At 36.6% G+C, this 13,481-nt stretch overlaps 1 pseudogene; it reads left to right on the forward strand.

Annotated features, from left to right (window-relative positions):
• Nucleotides 1–5,047: 5,047 nt before the first annotated feature.
• LOC123252869 overlaps nt 5,048–13,481 on the forward strand; it is a 68,536-nt pseudogene continuing 60,102 nt past the window's right edge.

The following is a 13,481-nucleotide window of genomic DNA, read 5'->3' on the forward strand; positions in this document are numbered from 1 at the left end:
TATTAAACACACACACACACACATACACACACACACACACACACACACACATTATAGTGGCATGGTTTGATGTACAGCAGCTCATGTAGAGGCCTGAAGAAAAAAGACTAGTGGAATTATCCAAAGTTGAGACTAGCTCAGCAAAAGTATTGTAATGCAGAGGTGCAATCAAGGCATTTACCCTTGCAAAACCTAACTGTAGAACTTCTCTCAGTTAGCCAGCTTTAAAACTCTGACAAAAGTCAGTTGGTCTCAGAAGCTTGTGAAGTTCGGAGGGGTGAACTGGGCTCTGACTTTGAGCTGAAACCTTGCCTTGAATCTGTGCTTTTGTCTTTGGACATTTGGAGCTTAGCTAACTTCTCTGGACCTTCCCTTATTTTCCCTATATTATCCCCTTATTACCTTCCTGATTTTCCTGTGGGCTTTGGGAGAAGGGTGGATTTTTGGGTTGTAGCAATTAGACTTTAAGGATTTAGTTCCCCATAGAAAAGTAGGGCTGACCCTTGAAATAAACTATCTCTTGCTTTATTGTTTCAGTACTCCCTAACCTCAAGGGCAGCCGAACTTCCCTGGCTGAGAGAGAGCAGGCTCTCTCTCAGTCTAAGCCCTTCCTGTGACCCTCCCCCACCTTGAGCTTCTCCTTAGAGGCTGTTAGAGAAACGCTGTACCCCTCTCTCTTTGATAATCAACCCTGAAATGTTAATAAACCCCATTGTTACCTAATCAAACCCTTTGCTAAATCATTGACTCGAAAATAAGTGAGGGTTGAAGAGGGAAGTAACTTTTCTCTTTATTTTACTGAGGGAAGCTGGAGGCGTCCATCTTGGGAGGAAGTAGGTATCTCTTTATTTCCTCTTGGAAACCCTTCAGTTTCACTGACAGGGAGGAGACTTGGGACTCCTTTGTGGACTTGAGAAACTGACTAGAAAGGTAATAAAGAAAAGGGTAATATGGAAATAAAGAAAAGGTAAATATGGGTTTTGGTCATTTGGTAGGAAAGAAGGGTTCAATAATGGATTGGGGTGGTAAGGAGAGATGTAAGGGAATGGCCGAGTTTAGGGAAATAGAGGACAAGGCAGTATAATGAACGGTAAGGGAGATGATGAGGTAATTAAGGGAGGCAGCTACAACAGGGAGACACTCAGATTAGAGGCAGGGGTTATTGGGGAAGGAAGGCTGGACGTTTCCAGGAAAAATGGTATTTTCTACAGACACAAAGGTTACGGCCAGTCAGCAGTGATTTGAATCTGACTAGAGGACTTTCTAGGAGGGAAAGATGTGGAGAAATTAAGAAAGGCAGGAAGACATGTAAGAAAGCAGGAAGAAAGGAAGGAATGAGGGAAGGAGGAAAGGAAGGAAAGAAATAGCCATTTATTAAATACCTATTATGTGTCAGAGACTAGGTAATACAAATATCATCTCATTTGATTCACACAACCAATCCTGGAGGCAGATGCTCTGATTTCATTTTACAGTTGAGAAAACCAAAGAGATTACATGACTTGTTCAGGGTCACAGAGATAATAAGTGTCAGAGGCTGCATTTGAATTTGGTTCTTCTTTGCCCCAGGCTCAATTATCAATCTGCTATGCCTCTAAGCTTAATTTTTTTAAAGGCAAAAATAATCTTATTTCCAAGGGGCTCATACACTAATAGGGAGACATCAAGGAAACTACAAGGTATATACAAGAGTGTGACTTTGAAAACTCATTTTATCTTATTGGGTCTCAGTTTCCTCATTTATGAATTAAAATGCTTTAATTAGATAATCTCTTGATTCCTTTCAATTTTAACTTTCTATGATTGTAAATATGTATAATGACACCTTGGCCTTTTTCAGCATTTGTCCATCAATATAATCCAAATTCAAATTCTTTTAGTCCTAGATGCCAACAGAGGATAAGAATAATGTATTGGCTTTCAGAACTTGGCAATTAGCCTAAATATATGTAATAGACAATTGTGGAAACAAAGAAGAGAAAAAAAGGATGAGAAAGAAAAAGAGAAAAAAAGGTACATAAATTAGAGATGAGTTGACCAGAAAACAATCAGAATTATCTCATACTATATAGTAGCACTGGTACCATCAGTGTTCATACCCTGATCTGCCTTGACCTAATTTCTCTCATGGATTTTTATTCCCAAGAAGAAACTAAGCTGAAATGATTCATTAGCACTCAGAAACTGGTTAATAGTGTTTTCACTTTGATTCTTCATAATTCCTAGGGAGATTTCTCTCTCCTCTATTTCCCCCTGTTGCTATGCAAAAGACACTATTAATGAATCCACCCCTTTTGTCTTCAGAATGTGAAAGGACACAATGACAACCCTATTATTCTTGGCACATACCTAAACTTCATCTCTAAAAGGCAGTATTGTGAACAGTCTAAAGGAATCATTTTCATATCTATAGGAAACTTAAGTTATACTTAAGATATGGCATAGACTTTATTTGGAATAGAAAAAAAAACAGAAAAGAATAAGAAGACATTCTTCAATTCTGTGATTATCTAGGACATGTGCAATCTTGAACTCCAAAGATATATATTGAATCCAACAAAAAGACCATATTTTATTACATGCAATCTAAGAATCAAATGCAAAGGACAAACAATGACAGAGTTAAATGACAATGAAGTAATGAATATGGGGAAGAAATTATAATATGTGGAAAATAGAAATTTAAAATGAACTGAAGATAATAATTTTATTTCCCAGTGCATTATTTTCTTTAGCAGACCTTGAGGAATGTTTGCATTTAATTGTAGGAAATAGCTTGCTTGCCATATTTTAAGATTAAATATCACACTAAGAAAAAATGCTAATTCAAACTTGGGCAAGAAAGTCATGGGGCCTTCTGCTTACAGACCTCTGTAAGCAATGTTTTTTCAGATCTACAGCAACTGGAATAAGAAATATAGGTGGCAACTGGACCTGTGATTTTATACCTATAAAGAATCTCAGAGAATTACAAGGATTCCAAATATCATCTATAAATTCAAAGTGACATCTTAGAGAGTTGCTTTGGACATTGAGAAATTAAACGATTTGCCTAAGGACATACCATCAGTAATATATCAGAGGCCACACTTGAATCCAGATCTTCCTTGCTTTAAGACCAGATCTGTCTCTTTGATGATATTTGTGGGTTCTAATACATTTTAATCCCCTAAAAATCCCTCCATAACTTGACATTTATTCATTTACTTTTTTCAATTATTCATTCATCTATTTTTAATTTATTCATTCATTGTTACTTACCTATCCATTTGTTTATTTATTCACTAATTATTTATTTGTTTAAGCTTAGATTAACCTATCTTGCCAATGCTGGATATTGGATTTTTGATATGCTCTCTGTCCAAACTGAGTTTTTTGATCGATTTTTAGTCAAGAGGAGACCCAACCCATAATACTCATAATATTTTTGCCAGCTAGTGTGTTTACTTTATAACTGTGTTGGTAAACCTATCACCTACATTATACAGGAGGCTTCTCTCATTCCCATCTCCATGAGCACCTGAGGGTATTTTTTCACTTCACCCATCCCTCTGCCCAGCAGACCAGTGGGAGCACTTTCTTCCCTCCCCTTTCTGGGGCAATGTGGTAGTGGGTGGGTGGGTGTTGAAAGCTTACATGTAACATGAGGGTTGCAGTTTTAGCATATGGTCTCTCAAAGTTTTGCCATCACTGCCTTATAAGTTTTAGGCTGAATGTAGTTCAGAACTCCTAATTTCAAGCTCCCTACCACCCTTAGCTTCCCCAGTTATGGAGAATACAGTTGTTTGCCATCAACCCTAGCTGTCATTTATTTTAAGGGATTTTTTAAAATAATAATCTAGTTTCACATTGAAACATAAAAAACATTTTTATTTTACTTGAACTGAAACTAAGGTAAAGCTTGGCTCTAGGGCCCTGAATTTAAAGGGTGATAAAATCACACATTGCAACTATTATTTTGGCATTTTCATCTGATAAATGGGACAAGGAACCAGCATACTCTCATGTAATTTCATTAGCACCATGGTGCACAAGGGCTTGTAATGCCTTGGGGTCTTAAAATAAATCATTTTCACGGGGTCATATGTCATAGAACAGGTCCAAGGTCCAAGAGCTTTGCTTAATCAAATATCTTATTCTAACCCACCCTGTCTACTTATGCACACAGCCCCACACCTATTATTCATCTCTATTTTTCTCTGAAAACTATAGGGAAGACTCAATACAAGCAGAAGAAAAGTCCTATGGACCTCTGACGAATTGAGAAAAAATTGAGTTGTACTAATGTCAGTGTCACCATCTTGGGGCAATGAGATATCTTTTTTCTCTGAAATTGATGATCCAATAACATATATATATATATATATATGTATATATATATATATATATATATATATATATATATATCCCCCAAATAGCAAAAAAAAAGAAAAAGAGAAAAACATTTTCACCTCCACTCTTTTTATGGTGAGCTTGTTGCCATTAATTCTTGGGATCCCTGCTGAGAAAATTGATCCAGATGAGTTTCTATCACTTTTCTCCAGTTTTGGTTTATGATGTCATAGGTATGAATATTTCTACTTATAGCTTAGAGGTTCAATTTTTGTCAAATCTTGGATTTGTGAAAATTTTCCTAACTTTGCAATAGAAACTAGGTTTTAATATACCACCTCTAGGAAAATAGATCCTTCATCAAAATCAGACCTGATAGTATGTAACCTCTCCAAAGCTATGACAGGATGGTAAATTTTTTTGTTGTCTCATACAGATGAATAGGTGTGACTGTGTGTCTAAATATATATTTTTAATTTAATTATTATTTTTATTTTTCTAGATTACATGTTGATATACTTTTAAATACTCATTTCCTGATATTTTGCAATCCATATTCACTCTCTTTCTCCCTCAACTCTCCCTCTGCTACCTCTCCAAGAAAGCAGACAACATGATATCAGTCTCTGTTGCTAAACCTATGGCACATATGCTTGTGTGCCAGAGGGGACTGCTTCGTTCCCCCTCTCCATGCAAAACTGAGGATATTTCTCACATGACCCACCCTCTACTCAGCAGTCTGATGGGAGCACTTCTTCACATACCTGACTGGCGTAAGGTGCAGGGCTCACATGCTGTTTCAGGGTTTCAGTTTGCGTACTTGTTCTCTAAAAGATTTGCCATCACTGATATAGGTTGTATTTATATTATCATACTATACATATTTCCATATTCATAAAAGTAAGGCATATTGTTTATAGTAGAGAAAAATTCATGAACAAAATAAAGAATGCCACACTTCCATCTACATTCAGACTCCATCTGTTCCTTCTAAGGTAGTGAATAGCTTTGTTCATAGTGTCTCTTGGAGTTGTCCTAGAACTTTGCCTTATTGATAATACTTAGGTCATTAAGAGGTGATCAAAATACCTTATTGTTCTACTATGTACAAAGTTGTTCTGTTTCTAATCACTTCACTTTGCATCACTTTTTATAAGGCTTCCCAGGGGTTTTTTTTGTGATCAACTTGTTTTGTCATTTCTTATGGCACAAAAATATTTTATTAAAAGTGTAGACCACAACTTGTTCAACCATTCTCCAATTAAGGGACATACCTTCAGTTTCCAGTTCTTTGCCACCAGAAAAAGAGCTACTATAAATATCTTTGTACAAGTGTGTTCTTTTTCCCTATCTTTAATCTCTTAGGTATACAGACTTAGCAGTGGAATTGCTTGGTCAAAGGATAAGCACTGTTTGATGGCACTTTGGGCATGTTTCCAGGTTGTTCTCCAGAGTGGTTGTAAGAGTTCACAGCTCCATCAGCAGTATATTAGTATCCTGATTTTTCCAAATTTCCTTCAATATTTATCATTCTTTTCATGGTAGTTAACCTGATCAGGGTGAGGTGGTATCTCAGAGTTGTTTAATTTGAATTCACTAATAACTAATGTTTTGGAGGATTTTTTTTCATACATCTAAATATAATTTTAATTTTTTTACCTAAAATTGGCTTTTAATATTCTTTAACCATTTGTCATTCTGAAAATGCTTCATATTCTTATATTTTTGACACAATTATCTATGTATTTGAGAAACGAAGGCTTTTTTTCAGAGACATACTCTAAAAGTTTTTCCCCAGTTTGTTGTAAGATAGATTTCTTTACCTAACTGAGTGTAAATTGTTATTCCTTCTTCATGCCAAATCTAATGAGAGTGGGATTTAAGCACTGCCCACCCTCTAATATTCCCTCCTACTGTATTGATTCTTACATGCTTCCTCAGGTGATAATTTGCTTCCAACTTTTTCTCCTTTCCTCTTTCCCCAGTATAGTCCTCTTTCTGACTTCTAGGAAAAGTTATCTAAACTAATTATTTTCAGCTACTCACTTCTCTACACTTTGAAATTTGGCTTACAACTTCATTACTCAACTGAAACTTGTGCTCCAAGGTTAATGACAATCTCTAAATAGCAAATCAGATGGTTTTGTTTCAATCCATGTCCTTCTTGACTTCTCTGCACTATGGGATACTGCTAACCATGCCTTCCCACTGTGTTTCTTTCTTTCTTTCTTTTTCATACTACAGCTCTCTCAGGCTTTTCCTCCTACTTTTATACTACAAATTCTCAATATTCTATATTGACTCATTATCCATGCCCTGTTCTTCATGTGAGAATGTGTTTCAGGCTTCTATATTTAGCCCCTTTTTGCTTTATATATATACTCTCTCTTTGTGATCTCATCAATTACAGAGATCACCATCAAGATACAAATATTTAATTCATTTGTTTAAGTTCCATGTAACCGACAGTTTATTAGAAATTCAAGGGGGCAGCTGGGTAGCTCAGTGGATTGAGAGCCAGGCCTAGAGATGGGAGGTCCTAGGTTCAAATCTGATCTCAGACACTTCCCAGTTGTGTGACCCTGGGCAAGTCACTTGACCCCCATTGCCTACCCTTACCATTCTTATGTCTTGGAGCCAATACACAGTATTGACTCCAAGATGGAAGGTAAGGGTTTTTTAAAAAAAAAGAAAAAAAAAGAAATTCAACTGAAAAGAAATTCAAATCCCATAGCCATCTCAAACACACTCTGCATAACTCACATATTTCTCTCAAAACCCTCCATTTTTACTAAATTCTCTATTTATGTTAACACTAACTCAACATCCTTCTGGTTCTCAGGTTCATAACCTAAAAGTTATCATCAGTATCCCATCCATTCGCATATATATAATCAATCGCCAAGACTTGCCAATTATGTATACACAATATATCTTACATCTTTCCTCTTTTGTGCACTCACACATCCACAACTCTAGTTCATTTACTTACTCTTTTCTCACCTGGACTATTAAACGTCTTCTAATTGCTCTCACTGCATACAGTCTGTCCACTAAAATCTATTTGTCATATAGCCATCAGGTCACTCACCTATTTAAAAATCTGTGGAGATCCTTTCTTCCTCTAGGATAAAATACAAACTCTTTTACATCGGTTTGTTTTTTAAATTTTTTTGTTAGTGTCTTTTTTATTTATGTCACAATTATTCTTCCCCCATCTACCTCTTTATTGAAATTTCTCTCGTGACAGGAAAAGCAATTAAGGAAAATAATCTGATTTAGAAACTGACTGGCAAAGTATTTCAAATATGTCCTCAGATTCTTTCAAATCACTATTCTGAGAAAGGAAAAATATTTTGTTATCATTCTTCCATAATCATTGCAAATTTAACGTTCTTTTGGCAATCTTTTCTTTTACATTGATTAAGTTGTGTTGGTTGGTCTCTAGATTCTACATATTTTGTTCTGAACTATATCACCTGATCCTTCCCAAGTTTCTATAATGTATACTTATTTGTAATTTCTTACTAATAATATTTCATTGAATACATATGCTATATAGTAATAAAAAGCCAGAAACTAATCTGTAGACACTTGATTTATTTCTAATTCTTTGCTTTGACAGAAAGTGCTGAGATCAATATTTTTTTTTAAGTTGACATTGTTCCTATCTTTGAGATTCTTGATATATGTACCTAGTTGTGGGATTATTGTGTCAAAGAATTATGGGCAGTTTTGTTACTTTGCTTGAATAATTCCATATTAAATCCTGATCCGTTGCACCACTTCACTTTTTAACTTCACCAAAAGAGCATTAGTGTATCTATCTTCTGAAATTTATTGTCTCGACACTTTGTCATCTTGCATAGAGTGCATAGAGTGCAGTAAAACTTAAGATTTTTTTTTAATTTTCATTTCTTTTAAAATAAGTGATTTGGAGAATGTTTTTATGTGATCTTCCATTTGGTTGTGAGAACACCTTTCCAATACAGCTCCAGCCTACTGTTATATGTTTCTTTCATATTTTTCTCCTTTACATAATTTATGTTGCAGCCAAAGTGGCTTGCTTGCCATTTCCTATTCATATTAGCACATCTTCTGTCTCTGTGACTTTTTTACTCACTTATAACCTCCACCTTGTAGAATTCCTATCTTTATAAGTTCAGCTCAAGTAGAAAATCTAAAAAAGCTTATCTTATCCTATCAGCTGATAAAGACTTCCTGTAGTGGAGGATTGCCAGGGATGTTAACTATTATTATTATTTGTAGGTTCACACTGGGGTGAGAGAGACAGGAATGTCAGATGGACAGGTCCAAACAGGATAGGGAGACCAGGGTTTACTGCCAAGGAGCTACCTGTCAACAGGAATGGCAGTTAGGCCCAACAGTCACTCAGCCCACCTAGGCAAGGGCATATGGAACCAGCAGGCATCGGGTAAAAGTTTATAACAGTTTAATGTGGGAAACAATAATATAGGATGGGAAAAAAGGATTCTACACTTACAAGCTAAGGGCAAACCACAGGGACAGGGGAAGGACTTGACTACACTAAACTAAGACTTAAGCCAGGCAGGGCCCTGAGAATAACAGGACTGGAGTGGGGATCCTCACAGTAGAGTCCAGAGATGTTTTCAGGATGCCAGGAACCAACTCCTTCAGAACTGATGGTCCAAAGCAGCCCAGTTGGGAAAGGAGCCTGCAAGCTGTCCAGCAGATCGCAGATCACTCCCTACTCAGTGCTGTTGTGCAGGATAGATGTCCTCTGCTTCCAACCTTCACCACACTCCTGGATCCCAGGGAATCAGGGTGCAACTCCACAAGCTCTGAGGTCTCCCAGGGAATCAGTTACTGCTTGTAACTCCCACCATGGAGTCCTACTCAGAGAGTGCAAGCCACTTCCTGCTTCCCCATTCCACGTGGAATTCTCCAGCCCTTCCTGCTAGGTCCACATTAACTATATGTAAACTAATACTTATATAATCCTCACGACAATTCTCAATCCCTCTTATTCCTCCCTAAACACAAGAATTATTTGATACATTTTTTATAAACATATACTACATATATTTTACAGATAGTTAATTGTGTCCATATTATTTTCTGTCAGCCGAATATAATTTCTGTGAGAGCAAGAACTGTCTAATTTTAGTCTATATGCCTACTACCTGGAACATTGCATTATACATATTAGATGCTAAGAAAGGGCTAATTGAATGGATAATGTATAGAAAAACAAAAGCAGTTTGTGGATGTGGATACATACATATATACATACATACAATATATGGATACAAATCATGATAATGCTAGAAATGACAGTTTTGAGTGGGATTCATTATTTAGACACCTAAAGGGAGGTTGGTTCTAGAGACTTGAAAAGCACATTTTAACCTTATTACTATAAAATCAAGGGGATTATGAAAATATTAATAGGTACTGTAATGCAAGGTGGCCAACAAAAACTTTTTGCTTCTGTAATTTCTAATGGTCCCAAAAAGTCAGTTAAACATCTTAGAATGCTCAGAAAGTCAGTTAGAACTTAAAGCTATAAATAGAGGTGAAGTTCCAACTGACCGGACTTTTGCTTTCTGGCTTTCGATGTGGCTGGAGGCTTTTGCTTTGGCCTTTCGGCTTTGGCCTAATTGCTTTGGCTTTGGCCTGTGCTTATTTTGTTTTGGGGAAATTTGGACCTATCTCATTTCTCTGAACCTCTCCCTGATCTCCCATCTCCATCCCTCCCCTTCCCTGGATTTCCTGTGGGTTCTGGTTGGAAGGGAGGGCTTGGTGATTGAACATAGTGGATTTTAGTTTCTTTAGATAATTGGTGTATCCTCAAATAAGTTATCCCTAGGTTTGATAAAGACTTTATTTAAAAGGCAGTCAAATGTTCCTGATTGGGAGAGCTGGTCTCTCTCTGTCTAAACCTCTCCTCGACCGATCTCCCACCCTCACCCCTCTCCCTAGCAGCAATTAGAAAATCCTGAACCCCTCTCCCCTTCTGACTGACCCTGGTATTAATAAATCCCCTTGTTACCTATTCAAACCCTGTGGTGAGTCATTGTGTCGAAAATTAAGACAAGGGCCAAGAGGAAGGAATCATTTTCCTTTATTTCTTGAGACAACTGGGGGCATCCATCTTGGCAGGAAATACCCACCTTCAAGACTTCCTCCAGCCATCAGTTTTACCTCTAGACCCCTCCCTCAAGGGACTTTGAGATTAACAAGAGAAACCCTTGAGAAAAACCTAAAGGTTTCTTAACTGGTCCTAGTTTCCTCCCTGTATTCTCTGTCTCAAGCCTCTGGGAAAAAACCTGTTTGAGCTGCCTCTCCTACATACCCTATTTCCCTTATCTCTTATATACCTTCCCATACCTTCATTTCCTCCTCCAATCACCTTATAATCCCTTATTCCCTTTTATCCTTCCTCACACCCACCTACTCAGCTTATTTATTTCTTTTTTGATAACAGTACAGAAATTTGTGCCTACTTTCTCATTTCTTTAGCATCTTGAGAATAATTAAGGGAATACTTGAGAGGGCTTTAACTTTAAACTAGAATAAGTAGGCTCTTTGAAATTATATTCGAAAACAGCTGGCATTTTCATGGTCACACAATGACTGAAAGGTGACAGAGCACAAAGATAGCACTGGACTTGTTTTTATGGACTTTATAAAAAGCTTTTGGTTTATTAGAGGAAAATAGTTTTATTGAAACTATTATCTTTAATATATGTTAATGTCATACAATTTCTTTGGAAAATATAACTAACCCCTGAGAAAACATTTTCAATGAACCTTTTTTTTTATTAATATCAAATAAAACATAACACAAAAAGAGGTAAGTTCACCAAAGAAATTGCTATAAATGACAATGTTAAAAGCAGAGTTCAAATCAAAATGGTGATTTTCTCTAATTGATAAAGTTTTCCAGATGATCTTGCTTGTATATAGCGCTGTGCTAACCTGGCTTAGAATACACTAGAATTTCCTAAATGTGATCAAGATCTCGATAAATGGAGCAGAATTGTAAAAAGCAATCAGTGTAACTTTCTTCCAGATTCATGAAAGTTCAGTGGCAGGACAAAAGTCAAGATGACTGGCAGTGGCCCGGAATGCAATAAATATCCTTGGCATCTTTGATGTCTGACCAAACTCTGCATTTGATAGCTTCTGCTTCAGCCACCCTCATGGATGTTATAATGAATTTTTCTCATCTGCTCATTCAGTTTGCAAAAGTCTTCACATGCTTGGGCTTGGCATCTCCTTGACTTACTGCCTACTGATTTGAGGTCTCTTGGTTACCTAGTTTAGCCCATCTGCCAAGATGGTTTTATAGAGATGTGGCCACTATGCATATTATAGCTTTTTGAAGCCACAGGTGAATGTTGGGCAAAGAGTGGACACCAAACATGAGGTTAAACATAGAATATTAGTTTAAGGAATTAAGTTCATGAAATGTGTAAAGAAAAATGGAGAGGAGTATTATGAGAATCAATCTGCTATAATATATTATCAATGAACATTTACAAAGACATTATACGAAAAAAAGTTATATCTAGATGTGTGAATAATAATAAGATGGCTCAATCATCGATAAAGTATGGAATAACTAATCAACATCTTGTAGGCTCTTCTGGTACTCATCCAATAACAAAAGATCTATGAGAGAGTCCCTAATGGAGGATTTTTATAGGGGCATGGGCAACAGTTACACAAATTGAGAAAATATTGATGGCAGGTAATTTGTACAGAATGTAGAGAGTAGCCATACCAATGAGATCATTGATCACTGAAATATAATAGTACTAAAATTACTTGTATATTACAAATTCCTCTTTTTTGAAAAAAACCTCTGTTGGCTTTATTTTAAGTGAATGCTGCAAGTCTACCATAAATTCATGGTTTATGAGTTCTATTTTTGTTGTTGTTGTTATTGTTTTTTATCTTTATTTTTGAAATAGAAAACCTGAAGTTAATAAATCCTCATTGTGTTTTGACACATCTTTGCATTAAAAAAATTAGCTTATATACACACCCATATAAATATATTAGTGTATATTTATCCACATACAAACTCCTTGCAGGTGACATTGACTTACATTGATTTCTTAGAAAGTGCAAAAAAGCAAAGCAAAAAGTTTAAAATAAAATCGATGTAGCCAATATCTGCTGTCTCACTGTATCAGGGAAAGTCCCTGAATTAATGAAAAGTGATGTGATAATGTTGTATTAACATATACAGATTCATATAAAGGAGTTGGAAAAGGTTGAACAATAGATTAAGCAAACAGGTTGATATGACCTTAGATAGGCAGTGAGAGAGAGAGAAAGGAAGAAGGAAATGAGTTTGTAAACAGAAACTGGTCACATGCACAGAACATTTTAGACCCCATTCTGTAATGTGGGGACCTCTTAAAAGTCAACACAGGGAGGCAGTTGAGATCTGTTATTCCTGTCCTTCAGGAAGAACTGAGAGAGAACTTCCTGTGGGCTGATCTGTCTTTGCCTAAGGGAAGTTTAATTACCTGTCCCTGAGAACTGGAGGTTACTGTGTTCCAGCTATCTGAAGATCCAGAGATCCTGTCAATCCCTGTCTCCAATTTCCATCTCCCAGTGTTCCTGTAAGCTCCAGGTTCCTGAGAGTTTCCTGACTGCTGTGTTGAGAGAACTGCCAGTACCCAGTTAAACCTGTCTATAAGGAAAAGGCTTGCAGCCATTTTAGGCCTCTGCCTAAGAGGTTGATCTCATCAAGAGTTCAACCCTTTTTATTCTGATGAACTTTTAACTGGTCTTTCATTAATTTGAGGACCAGTAGGTCAGGATAGATTAGTTAGTGTAGATTTATAGTAAGTCAGTGTAATTAAAGGGGAGCCTGAAGATCTATAAAGATGGCCCTGTGAGAAGCCAGTAGTGATTTTGGGTGGAGAATCTAGAGTTTTAGGCTTAGGGACTCCTTTCCTCTGGTCCTCCTCTTTCCTCTTTATTTGGATATAAAGAAACCTCAGTTACTATTTTTACCAAGTTGTCAACTAGTCAGATAGCATTTTGGGCTACAAGCTGACACTCAGGCCTACACAGGTCTATAGAGCATATTCACTCAGTGATATACCAACAAGTCTACAAATCTTTCCATCTATATTATAGACATA

The sequence above is a fragment of the Gracilinanus agilis genome, chromosome 1 (assembly GCF_016433145.1).
Source record: "Gracilinanus agilis isolate LMUSP501 chromosome 1, AgileGrace, whole genome shotgun sequence".
Lineage (NCBI taxonomy): Eukaryota > Metazoa > Chordata > Mammalia > Didelphimorphia > Didelphidae > Gracilinanus > Gracilinanus agilis.